This window comes from Lacerta agilis, chromosome 8, assembly GCF_009819535.1.
Source record: "Lacerta agilis isolate rLacAgi1 chromosome 8, rLacAgi1.pri, whole genome shotgun sequence".
In the NCBI taxonomy this organism is placed as follows: domain Eukaryota; kingdom Metazoa; phylum Chordata; class Lepidosauria; order Squamata; family Lacertidae; genus Lacerta; species Lacerta agilis.
The window spans coordinates 70,514,476-70,528,135 of record NC_046319.1 but is presented as its reverse complement, the minus strand read 5'-3'; the positions used below and the strand labels follow the sequence as shown (position 1 = coordinate 70,528,135).

Sequence of the window (13,660 nt, the reverse complement as noted above, 5' to 3'; positions counted from 1 at the left end):
TCCAGCACATCCCTCATACCTGGATTCCAAGTATCATTCTTAGGGCTTCTGAATGTTGGCCTTTCCTCTTTCTGCAGATCCTTGCCAAAGTCCGGCGAATGCCTTTTGTCAGAAAAACATACAGCGTCATGTGCTGCGTCAATATCGTCTTGCTCATCATCTGCATAGCATCTCCCAACTGGCTGGTCCATAACTGTGTGAAATCCAATGTCAATTTGGGGTTGTGGCTTTTTTGCTTTGAGAAGAGCTGTAAACCACACCCTTACAACATCGGTTAGGAGGCACAACTGGTTTACTGTTCTTTCTTGGGTTAAGGGTCATGGGCCAAATGGACTTCCGGGTAGGAGTTTTATTTCCATGCAATGGAGGCTAGGACGAGTTGACTTGAATGACGGCCTTATCCCTTAGGTACCCACTCAGTAGCTTTTGTCTGCAGAAGTGGCATTTTTTTTAGACCTCAGCTATACATTCAAAGCAATATAAGACCACTTTAAACAATCATGGCTTCCCACACATAATTTTGGCAACTATAGTGTGCTAAGTGTGCTGAGAGTTGCTAAGAGTCCATATTTCCCTGCACAGAACCACAATTTCCAGAGTTTCCTGGAGAGAGAGGTTGACTGTTAAACCACTTTGAGAATTGTAGCTCTGGGACAGAGGGAGATAGAGGTCTCCTAATAACTCTCAGCTCCCTTAACAAACTGCAGTCCCCATGATTCTTAGGAGGAAGACATGGCTGTTTAAAGTGGTATGATACTGCTTTAAATGTCCAGGGCAGATGGAGTTATAGTGTGGCAGCATCTATGCTCTGGAACTTAATATTAGGCCAACACCTTGCTTGTAGCCAATTCGTGTTTACTCAGAGTAGGCTCACTGAAATTAATGACCATAGCTAACTTAGGTCCATTACTTTTAATGGGTCTACTATGAGTAGAAGTTAGTGGAGAACTGGTCCATTGTTTTCAACACTTGCTAAAAACTTTTTTGTTTAGACAAGCCTAGAGGGACATGAAATTTTTGTTTGTTTTGCACATTTGTTTGTAAAACTATTGGTTTTATCTAAATTTTGATGATGTTGTTATGTCTTCTTGCTTTTTAAACCCTGTTGATTTTAGGGGTTGTTTTCTTATGTTTTATATTATTTAACATAAACTTCTTCTTCTTCTTCTTCTTCTTCTTCTTCTTCTTCTTCTTCTTCTTCTTCTTCTTCTTCTTCTTCTATACATAAATCATACAGTAGCCTTGCACTGTAGACACTGTTACTATTAGAGGTCAGAGATGAAGCTGTGGCTGGTTTGGATTCCAAGCCAAACAAAAAACCAAAAACCTCCACACCTCTTAGATTGCAGCAATCTCCTTGGTTTGCCCCCCAGCCTTCCTACCAAAGCAAACAGAGTTCTAATTTGTGATAAGAATGCATACACAAATGTCACCCCCCCCCCCCCATTGTTAAACAATGCAGAGCCAGAAATCATTGTTGGTGTGTTCGAAATCTCTGAGAGTTCTGCTCTGATAGATTTGATCTGCTTTCTGCTCACTGCTGATATTGAACCTTTACTGGCCATTTTCCTCTTTAAGAGAGGGCCAACAATGGGAAGAAGCTATCGCCCTCATGCCCTGCTTCTGGGCTCCCTGGAATCATCCACTCTGTACTGCAATCTCAGTGGTTTGGAGGACTTGGATATGCAGGTGCCAGCACAGCTCATACGAACACCTTATATTTAACTGTCCTGCCTGCTCAATAATTACCCTGGTCAGAAGCAACCACTAAGCAGCATCAGGTACCTTGGCTTCTCAGTAAATGGAGGGCAACAAACACTTAAGGAGCAGAAGCAAACTTTATTAACTACTATAACACTAAGTATAGAAACAGCAACAGGTGCTAGTATACAAAGCAAAGATAATTAAAGGACATAAAATAATACTTAAAGGTAAGCTGTGAAGCTAGCTCAGCCATCCATCATTCCTGCCATGGGAGACCCCAATTACAACGGCTGATGGCACCCCTGGCACAGGCCAGTCTGATGTGCCAGGCCAGAGCTCCCGGAAATCCCATGGCTAGTCTCATTGAATTGCTGGAGCTGTAATCTTGGCAAAGGGCCTGAACATAGTGTCTGTATGGGCTTTGTGCCAAGATTACATCATTTCTGATACAGGTGTTGTTGTTGTTGTTGATAATAATAATAATAATAATAATAATAATAATAATAATAATATATTACTTATACCCTGCCCATCTGGCTGAGTTTCCCCAGCCACTCTGGGCAGCTCCCAACAGAATATTAAACAGAATAAAACTTCAAACATTAAAAACTTCCCTAAACAGGGCTGCCTTCAGATGTCTTCTAAAAGTCAGATAGTTATTTGTTTCCTTGACCTCTGATGAGAGGGCATTCCACAGGGCGGGTGCCACTACCAAGAAGGCCCTCTGCCTGGTTCCCTGTAACCCCACTTCTTGCAGTGAGGGAACCGCCAGAAGGCCCTCAGTGCTGGATCTCAGTGTCCAGGCTGAATGATGGGGGTGGAGACGCTCCTTCAGGTATACAGGGCCGACGCCATTTAGGCCTTTAAAGGTCAGCACCAACACTTTAAACTGTGCTCGGAAACGTACTGGGAGCCAATGTAGGTCTTTCAGGACTGCTGTTATATGGTCTCAGTGGCCACTCCCAGTCACCAGTCTAGCTGCCGCATTCTGGATTAGTTGCAGTTTCCAGGTCACCTTCAAAGGTAGCCCCACGTAGAGCGCATTGCAGTAATCAAAGCGGGAGATAACCAGAGCATGCACCACTCTGGCAAGACAGTCAGCGGGCAAGTAGGATCTCAGCCAGAGTTGAGGCAAAGTTCATCTTTGAAGTGGGTTGTTTCACTCCCTTCTTTCTCATGCTCCTTTTCTCTGCGGCTGGCCAGGCCAATACATTATGCTTGCTATACATGGATCAAAGCACGTGCCTAAGAATAACAGTTAAATTGAATCAGGAGCACCACCTGTTCCCTGACACTACAGTAACTAAACATGCAATTGCCACTCTGGCTGCATGTGGATCCTCCCATTCATATATACACTGACTAGGAATGCACTGCAAATCCGTTCTTAGAAGCACTTGCATAACGCCACGAATGCACTTACAATGGAACTGTTTTTCTTTCTTTTTTTCTAGCGAGCCTGCAGGCTGTCCGAAGCCTTATGATACTAGCCCTTATTTTTACTTGCCTTGCCTTGCTGTGTGGACAGAACCTTTTAAGTCGCATCACAAAGAGGAATATTCCTGACTGTATGATTTCTTCCATTGCTAACTACTGCGCAGGTATCGTGTCAGCGCACTTCATCAACTAGCATAATAGTGAGTTTAGTTCTCGACAGGCTTCTCCACGTGGAGCAGAAACAACGCCAGCCATGGGCAAGAGTGGAGTATGCTCAGAGAAACTCTGAGTTCTCTGGGAAGAGGGCTTGACTGTTTGCATGTTCTGGACATTGTAGCTCTGTGAAAGGAATAGGGAGATTCCTAGCAACTCTCAGCACTACAGTTCCCAGGGTCCTTTGGGGGAAGCCATGACTATTGAAAATGGCATGATGCAGCAGTGGGTTGCCAATCTTTTTTGGACCAGTGCCGAGGGTTCCAATCACAAAATGGCTGCAATGGAGGGGACATGGTGTAAGACAAAATGGCTGCTGTGGGCAGCATAGCATAACGTTAGAGACAGTACAGCCACTGTTGTTTCATTGTTCCTGCCCCTGGTTATCCCCATACTAACTATAGAAAGTCAGATGTGTCCTTGTGAAGATACAGCTCTGAACGGGACAAGAACTCTGTTTTCCTTAATGCCAATCCTGTACCTACCTATCTGGAAGAAAGCCCCTGTCGGAATACGCTACACGGATCCGCTATAGGATCCACATTTATTTGTTTGTTTGATGAGGTTTTCAGGAACTACTTTTGGTATCGCTACGCGCAAAAGCGAAAGCGAAAGTAAGAATGAATGGTTTGGTTCACCAATGAGATTAATCCGCCTTTATTTTATAGTTCCGGTCATGTTCAAAGTTATTAATGAGCGTTAAACTTGCTTCCCGCCTTTTTGGAGGGCAGCAACAGTGATTTTATTGGTTGAGGCATTGATCATGATGTCACGTTCGTTCCTAAATAAAAGGCCGAGGCTCCCCGCTTAGGCACGTTAGTACGTTCTTTTCCGTTCTGCTTTAGTTGGGTTTTAGTTGAAGTCAAGTTTAGTTTAAGGGATTAGGAGCGGGCTGGATGGGTTGGATGGGTTTTCCTTTTAGTTAGAGTTAGATCGCGGAAGATCATTCGGTTTAGTTTTAGTTAGGTTCCTTTTAGGTTTAGCCTAGGGCTAGGCTTGCGGAAGATATTTCGGTTTTAGTCTTATTTAGCTAGCCTCGCGGAAGATTGGGCGCGCAGGGACTTTAAGCTTAGGAGAACTTAGCTTAGGGGACGAGCCTACGCGGGTTCTGCCGAAGCCACTAAAGATACAACCGGTGTCTGTCTTCCTTTGGGGTGAAAAAGGGGGGAGTAAAAGGTTTAAAGTAAAATTTTTAATTTCCTTAAGTTGGTCCGTCTATTCAGAGTCAGGGTATATTCTATTTCTCGAGGCAACATTTCATTTTAGAAGGCAACTAAGAACTCATGCACCTTCGGAGTCATTAATTGGCTTACTCAGCTTCCTTCGGATTGTGAGACTTGGCCGGCGCCCGTGCCCAAGAGCACGTGGAACGCTGGCCGCTTTCCCCGCAACTGGTACCTCGTGCATGAGCAGTCCAAGTTTGTGCACGAGGAGCTCCAGCACCCAAACCACGACAAGCCCCATTAAACACAAAGTGACTTACTTCAAAAATAGGCATGTGTGACTGGACATTATTAATGAGTGCCTGGACATCAGCTCCTGCATAGCAGGAAACATGCCCAAGTCTCTTTCCCAAGTTTTCATATTTACCGGTAATTTTTTTGGATGTGTTCTTTTTGGGGTGGGGCAGCATTCTTTAACATCCACACACAATTATTGCTGAGTGATATTTTAAGTTAATAATAACCTTTAGCAAGTACCCAATCTCAGACAAATGCACCATAGGAAAGATGCCTGCTGGTTGCAAGGAACAAAGAAAGGGCAAAATGCAGAGATTCTAAGGACTACTTGAAAATAAGACAAAAGCAGGAACACTAATGGGAAGGGGGAAAACAGAAGCTCTTTAGGACTCCAGGGATTCCTGTTGCCTGGTGTCCAAACAACCTACTTGTCAATCATAGCTGTGACTTCATTCATCGGCTAAAAACACTGATAGGCGAGAACCAGGCTGGCTCATTTCACAGAAGTTGCTTAGAAGGCTGCCTGCACATTTTGCTTTATAACCTTCTTTCTAGGAGAGCTAGAGATGTAGTCATTTTTTTAAAACGAAAGCTCAGAGTCTCTGGCATTTGCCTGAGAGCGGTAGTGAAAACCTTCCTGGTCACTGTGGCACCTATGGGCTTGGTGGCCCCTGCGACACAGCTTTAAATGCATAGTGCTGGTGGGACCTTAGATTCAGTTTCCAGTAAGAATTGTGTGTTGGAGGGGATTCATTTAGTTCACATTCTAATGCAATGCTATCAAATCAGTGTACAAACCAAAACATACCTCTCTTTTGAAATTTGCCTTTCTCTGAATTTTGCAATTTTGAATGGTGGTTGGCCTCCAACCAAGGAACGATTACAAAAACGTGCATATTACTGAAAACAGCATAAAGAAATGCATTCGACTTGTGGGGTTGGTGAGGGGTAAATTGCTTGCAAAAATGCTTACGTGGGGCAAAACTGTGTTAAGAAAGTGCACCTACTTTTGAAAATATGCAAAGAAACACATACAAATTTCCACTTCAAAGAAATGAATTGCAATGGGTTAAACCAAACTGTAATTGACAGGTCCATCCACATTGAGTTGCCAGTCTCGTAGGGCTTAGTACGTGCCATGTGGGGGGTTGGAGGTAGAGTGGAAGATTCACCATCTTGTCCTTTGTATCAGGCAGCAAAATGTCTTTGGACATCCCTAATGGGAATTTCTTGCTTGCTTGCAGGACTCTGCACTGTCAGTTCTCTAATGATTGTGTTGTTTGAGGTCCGTGTTGTCATAGATGCAGATGTTATATACCTGGCACCAGACTGGGCTTTCTGCATAGCTTGTGTCTCCTTCTCTCTCAGCTTAGTGTTGGGTAAGTACATCCTATTCTGAGTCAGATAACAATCATGGTAAACTGGGGTCAGCTTCGTTTTCTCTCATATATATTAATGAACATATACATGAGAAAATGAGCTTCAATTTCATATAAAAGCTTCATTTTCTCACACTTCCAGGATTAGTCTTCTCATTTCCCAATTTCTTCTTGTTTTCCAAGGTCTTATTATTTCCCAATTTCTTTTCCAGGCACACAAAACCTGCTATGGGACAGGATGTTCCACAAAAAAGTAAAACCATCCCCAAAGGAAGAGCCATCAACACCCAGTGACCCTTGAGTGTAGCCCACGGCCTATGACACCTGTCACAGGTGTTCCCCAGTCAGGTGGGGCTTTGAAACCTGACTGGCCAATGGGCGTTCTGTTTGGTGATGTCACTTAACCAAGAGCCATTTGAAATAAGCCTGGATTGCAGAAAAGATGTCCACTTTCATCTCTACAACATCACTTTTGAGAAGCCTTCTTACCCAAGTGCCCAGCTGGAACCATTAAAATGATCTCATCCATTACCAAGATACCTTTTATTCAGCAATCTTTTCTGCCTAGGGTGGAATATCCTTCTTGCTTTCCAAGACTGCCCCATTTCCCAACTTGCTTCTAATTGTTGCTGCTGTTGTTTTTATTACAATATACTATGCATATATTGTGAGGACTGGGTATGTCTCAGTCAGATGTGATGCTATGGATGAACACTTAATTATTAAATGTCTTATAGCAACTTTTGCTTCTCATAATATTACTGGAAATTCACGAACTATTAGGAATAGTGAAGAGGCTCCCTCAGGCCTCATATGCTAAGGAAAAGGGAGCAACAGTGAGGGGGTGGAGGACAGAGCCAGTTGTGCTTATGTAGGGATAGGGGAGGAAATGTTTTTGTTTGTATTTTTATCAGAAACTATCTAATTCACACTTCTCATACCAATATGCAAAGCGAAATACAATTATCCTGCAATATTTACACATCTCTGAATTTTGCAGTGCGGTTCCCTGTAACTAAACATTTGGTGTAGAAAAGCATATATTAGGGGAAAGTGAGCATGGAATTACTCATATCTATTACCAAAGATAGCATACAAAAAAAAAATCATTGTGGTAATGGAAATTGTTTGCAAAATTGTGAAGATTAGTTAAAAGCGCTATACAAAGACACATATATTGCAATAAATTTGCCCTGAAATGTTTGTGAGTGTTGTTGTTGTTGTTGTTGTTGTTGTTGTTGTTGTTGTTGTTGTTGTTACAATTTGCTGTGGAAATGTGAACAGAATTTAAGATGGCAAAAATGAGAAGCTGAGGGGAACCAAAATTCATAGATTCTCACCTCCCTTAGTGCCGTGTGATCTTCTCTGTGTGCCCCTACACAACAGAGTGCTGCTCTTGAGGATGGTAAGGATGGGCGTTGGAGTCCAGCAACATTCAGAGGGCATCAGATCCCCCATCCCTGCAATGAATAGTATCTTCACCCATAGCATTCTTTCGTAATGGCTGCTCCACCACCAAGGAATGAGCTATTTGCTTTGCACTGCTATCAGAATAATAGAATTGTAGAGTCACCCGAGTCCAACTCCCCTGTGATGCAGGAACCACAGCTAACCAATTCCTGCGTCGTCACATGATCATCTGTAACTCGTTGCTTTGGCCTTCGTTTGATCAAGGAGGTGGAGAGGGCTATCAATCTTCCATACAAACCAACGATTTAATAGCAGGACAAGGCACTGAAGCAGGAAGAAAAGAAAGGAAGAATTTTTTTTTCTAAATACACATCAAATGGGATGGAATGAAGAGAAGACCTGGGAAAGGTTTGTTTTTTCTTCAGTGCTGCTGAAACGCAGTAAGCTGCACGTGGGTTGTTCAAAGATTCTGATCTCACTAAGTCCAGCGGGTATGTGCTTGAAGGTGTGCTGGCAGGATGATATCCAATGCAAACAGTGAATCTTGTGGCCCAGCTGTGGACATCTCCTCCGTTTAAAAATGCACATGGTCAACGTAGATTCCAAGGATCCGGTGCGACTTCAAAAATGGGGGAAGCATACAACGCTATCTTCCTTCTAGACTTTGGCCTTTGGTGTCTGATTACACTTTGGGAGCCACCTGTGAGGAATAAGCTGTTGGTTTCCAGAGGGAGCGCTGGTACAGCACCAGGTTGAATATCCCTGGGAGAGAAAGAGAGAGGTGCAGAGATGAGTGGGCAATGGCATAGGTTGTCAGCATGGTACCTGTGGACACACATGGACTCTCAGGAAGGGGGGGAGGAGAAATATGGTTCAGTACATACAGTGGTACCTTGGTTCTCAAACTTAATCTGTTTGAGAAGTCTGTTCCAAAACCAAAGCATTCCAAAACCAAGGCATGCTTTCCCATAGAAAGTAATGCAAAATGGATTAATCAGTTCCAGACTCTTAAAAACAACCCCTAAAACAGCAATTTAACATGAATTTTACTATCTAATTGAGACTGTTGATCCATAAAATGAAAGCAATAAACAATGTACTGCAGTCACACAATCCATCCATCCATCCATCCATCCATCCATCCATCAGTAGCTGAACTGGGTTCCACACAGTCACAAAAACAAAAGGCTGCAAAAACAGACAGACCTCAGCATTAACACCCAAAACGGAAGCATGGCACTTAAATCGGAGCATGTTCAGCTTCTGAAAAAAGTTCGCAAACCGGAATACTTACTTCCGGGTTTGCAGTGTTTGGGTTTCAAGTTGTTTGAGTACCAAGGCATTTGAGAACCAAGGTACCACTGTATTTAACGTAAAAATCTACCAAATTCACACTTTCTATAGCAGTATGTGAACCCAAACACCACCACCCTCCAAAATTCGCACTTATCCAAATTTTGAGGTGCAGTTCTGCCACCGAAAAATATTTGCATATCTGTAAGCACCTCCACATTTCTTTCAGCAGAGGGAGGGGCAGGGGGTGGGACCCTGCAGGCACCAGAAAAAAGCCTCAGGGCTTTAGGTGTGGAAGGCCTGTCAATTTCATTTCTCTCGATTTCTTGTTTCCCAATCATAAATTTGGTTATCCACATTTCGCAGCACTTTGAAATTTTCAAAAAGAAAGAGAATTTCTCCTGAAAACCCACTTTGCATTTTAGTACAGTTTTCTTGAAAGGTAACACATTGTTCTATGCAGTTTTGACTGGGCTGTTTCCCCTAACGCAAGGCATTTGCGTAAGTTGATTTTATCATCTAGTCCAGCATCCTGTTCTCACAGTGGCCGGCCAGATGCCTTTGGGAATCCTGTAAGCAGGACCTGAGCTCAAACGTTCTTCCCCCACCACTTGTGATTCCCAGCAACCGGCATTCAGAGGCATACAGTAGTGATACAACATAGCTATTGTGACCAACCACCACTGATAGACCTTTCCTCCATCAATTGGTCTGATCCTATTTTAAAGCCATCTAGGTTTGTGGCCATCTCTATGTCTTGTTGGAGCAAATTCTGTAGTCAATGAGAGCATGACAAGCCCCTCCCAAGATGCTGGAACTCTGAGTCAAAACATGAGGCCTGATTACTCTGAATGTCTCCTTTCAGATACCTGAAAGACCAACCTCCGTCCCTCCAGATCCTCTCAGATGCTAAGACTGGCAGAGTTAACCCTCTTGTTGGCAGTTCCTCAGATGTGCAGGGGGTGGTGGTCTGGGAAAGGGCCTTCTCTGCAGCAACCCCTAGCCTGTGGCATTCCCTCCCCACGGAACTGCGTCTGGCCACCTTCATGATACAGATTTCAGTGAATACTGAACACACCCCTTTACCCTGGCTTTTGACACTTGTTGTTGTTCAGTCGTTCAGTTGTGTCCGACTCTTCGTGACCCCATGGACCAGAGCACGCCAGGCACGCCTATCCTCCACTGCCTCCCGCAGTTTGGCCAAACTCATGCTAGTCACTTCGAGGACACTGTCCAACCATCTCATCCTCTGTCGTCCCCTTCTCCTTGTGCCCTCCATCTTTCCCAACATCAGGGTCTTTTCCAGGGAGTCTTCTCTTCTCATGAGGTGGCCAAAGAATTGGAGCCTCAGCTTCAGGATCTGTCCTTCCAGTGAACACTCAGGGCTGATTTCCTTCAGAATGGATAGGTTTGCTCTTCTTGCAGTCCACGGGACTCTCAAGTCTCTCCTCCAGAACCATAATTTCAAAAGCATCAATTCTTCGGTGATCAGCCTTCTTTATGGTCCAACTCTAACTTTCATACATCACTACTGGGAAAACCATAGCTTTAACTATACAAACCTTATTTTTAGGACCCACCTGCTTTATCTGATAGTAAATTTTTGTTGTTTTTAAAACTGTTTTCAATACTGTGTTTTAATGGTTGTAACCCAACCTAATTTCAACCATTAATTTCAATGGGTCTACTCTAAAGTGTAATTGGCTACAGGCCATTATAGCCAATGACCCTGGCCTTCGCATTTACCTGTCCCGAAGCAAAGGGCGCAGACAACACAGCTTAGGAAATAAGCCCATTTAGCAGAAGGGTTCTGCAGTCCAGGCTCCATTGTCTCGCGTACGGAGTTATCAAATACCACCACAGCGACCAGCACACAGATACCTACAAGAAACAGTGCGTGAGGGTCCATCAAAATATTATGTTTGGTTAGTCCTGCAAATGCAGTGGTGCTCGTGGTGAATGGATGGTCTTCACACACTATTCTCCCTGGCGTGATGTGGTTCTTTATTTAGCTATCCAATTTATACCATTCCCTTCCTCCTAACGGAGCCCAGGATAGCAGGTTAGCATTTATGTATTCATTTATTGCATCTTTATCCCACCTTTTTCCTCCAAGGAGCTCAAGGTGGAATACATGGTTCTCCCTCTCCTCATATACCCTTCACAACAAACCCATGTGGTAGGTTCAACTGAAAGGCACAAAATTTAAAATAAAAATAAAAAATGGTGAGGGGGCCAAAACAGCCTCTGCCCCTAGGAGATGGCATTAAGGCATTTAGCAGTTTGCTTTTGCCTTCTCCCTCCCATTCCCCATTTCCTCATGTGTTGTGTCTTTTTAGATCGGGGTCAGCAAACCTTTTCAGCAGGGGGCCGGTCCACTGTCCCTCAGACCTTGTTGGGGGCTGGACTATATTTTGAAAAAAAAATATGAACAAATTCCTATGCCCCCACAAATAACTCAGAGATGCATTTTAAATAAAAGGACACATTCTACTCATGTAAAAACACGCTGATTTCCAGACCATCTGCTGGCCGGATTTAGAAGGTGATTGGGCCGCATCCGGCCCTGGGCCTTTGGTTGGGGATCAAGAGTTTGAGGGAACCGGCCATCTTAGAACTGGTGTTTGTAAGCCACCCTTGAGAGATTTTTTTTTGGCTGAAAGACAGGGATAAATGGCATAAGCAGACAAATAAATGTCCTGTTTTCAGAATGCAGTTCTCAAGTACTTGTGCTCCCCCTGCTACCTGCTAGTTTCCTTGCTTTTGTCCCCAAAAGCAGCTACATCCCAGTTGGACACAAATGAACCATCTCGAAATTGGTACCTGCGGTCAAGCTGAAGATGGCCGCAACAGGGCCATCCACGAAAAAGTCCTCAGTGCATTTCATCCAGTACTTCGATTCCACAGAGCACAGTATGGCCAGAAAGGTAAAAAAGAAAGCAACAAGCATAAAGCTCCGGACGACGTCCAGTTTCACTAAAGTGGAATAAGAGACTTGTAAAAGCAGCTGAGGGATGTCCCAGGCAGTTCTTCCCCACCCAAACGATGGCATTCGGGAAACATGGAGAAAGTCTATCCTTTCTGCAACCCAAATTCTGTGACTGGGAATAAAAGGATATGAAATTTATTTATGCCTCCAGATCATCAGTGTTTTTGCAGGAGGGACATAAGAGCGTGCCACAATGTTAGGTTGCAACAATTAAAATATAGGGCCACACTCATGCCATACTTTTAAAGTACAACGAAAACACTTTAAACAGTCATGGCTCCCCCCCCCCATTTCTGGGAGCTGTAGTTTGTTAAGGGTGATGGAAGTTGTTTGGAGACCCCTTAATCCCCTCACAGAGTTGCACTCGTCCAGCTGCTATGGTTGCAGAGAAAAATTAACAGTGGAATAATAATGGCAACAGTGATTTGCAAAGACACAGTCAAGCACTTTCTGCAATAAAAGCACCTTGGTGATTGTATAATAATAGTAAATGTCAATTGTATCAGTTAGTCAGAATAAACATGGGCAAGATCCAGTCAGGGATGTATAGGGAATGATCTTAATCCAGCTCATGTGCTTTGAACATGGCCAGCCCATTCTGTTGAATGGCAGAATTTTCTTCAGAAATGTTTGATTCTGCATTGTTTTATCGATGTTTAATATGCTGTAAACCGCTTTGAGATTTTTCTGAAAAATATAAAGCGGTATAGAAATGATGATGATGATGATGATACCCTAAAAGATCTGTACAGAAAACCCCAAGCAACTATAAAACCCATAGTCAGCCTAAGAACCTTCTGGGTTTTCCTTTTCCATTTGTTTGTTTGTTTGTTCTTTAAAACAAATAACAAAAACATTTTTAGCTGTATCTATGAGGGAAGCCATCTTTTTTTCTGTCACAAGTCACTAGTAGCAGCACCCATGGTATGTGTGCATGTAGAAAGAGGAATTCAAAGCCTGAGGGAAGCAGCAGCGGAAATGTCTGTTGAACCCAACCTCACCAAGCCCAACCCAGGCATACTGTACTTTCTCTGATGGCCAAGTAACGGCAGCCATCTTCTGTGCAGGTGGTCCATAAACCAGTGTATGAGGCTTCCAGAATATCTGTTTCGTGCACTGCCCATCCGGAAGATGCTTGAGCAACCAGAAGAAGCACAAAACTGATGCAGGAAAGGGTGCAACTAATTCGCCTGTAGAGAAGCATGGTGGGGTTCCTTCTCCTGATCTTTTTATGGGAGGGTAGTGGTGGTGCTAGCGAGGTCACCCCTGGAGGCTCCGAGGAGATCACTGAGATCCAGTTTCTGCCGGACAAAGTGCTCCTCCAATGGTTTCTACTGGATTCCTCTGCTCCGTTCCTTCAACTGAAATGGAACCTTTGAACTGGGTGGGAGAGAATCTTCCTCTGGGAGCAGCTAGCAGCTCAGTATTGGATGAATCTGTCCATTTCAGTTCCCCTTGGCTTTTTGTTTCCTCTGAGCTTAAGTTCAGTTCTCCACAATTCAATGGATCAGTTTGCGACTCATTTACTGGTCTAGTGTTCTCTTGAAAATTCAACCAGGCACCTTCATACAACCCCCCCCCTTTTTTTTGCAGACACAGTTCCCTGAACACAATGCATTTTTTGGTATGTTATTTTCACACTTTCCCCTAAGGTATCAATTTTTTAAAATTATTATTGGATTGGAGAACTGCATTGCAGCAGTTGGAAAAGTGAGAATTTTGAAAGAGATTGTATTTCTGGTTACATATTGTTGTAGGGTTTGTTAATTATGGGT

General features: G+C 43.6%; 1 long non-coding RNA gene across 1 annotated transcript; it reads left to right on the top strand.

Annotated features, from left to right (window-relative positions):
- Positions 1-3,226: 3,226 nt before the first annotated feature.
- On the top strand, positions 3,227-6,836 carry LOC117052362. The gene is made up of 3 exons (XR_004427252.1): positions 3,227-3,305; positions 6,059-6,193; positions 6,406-6,836. It is a non-coding gene; the product is annotated as an uncharacterized LOC117052362 (long non-coding RNA).
- Positions 6,837-13,660: the final 6,824 nt, after the last annotated feature.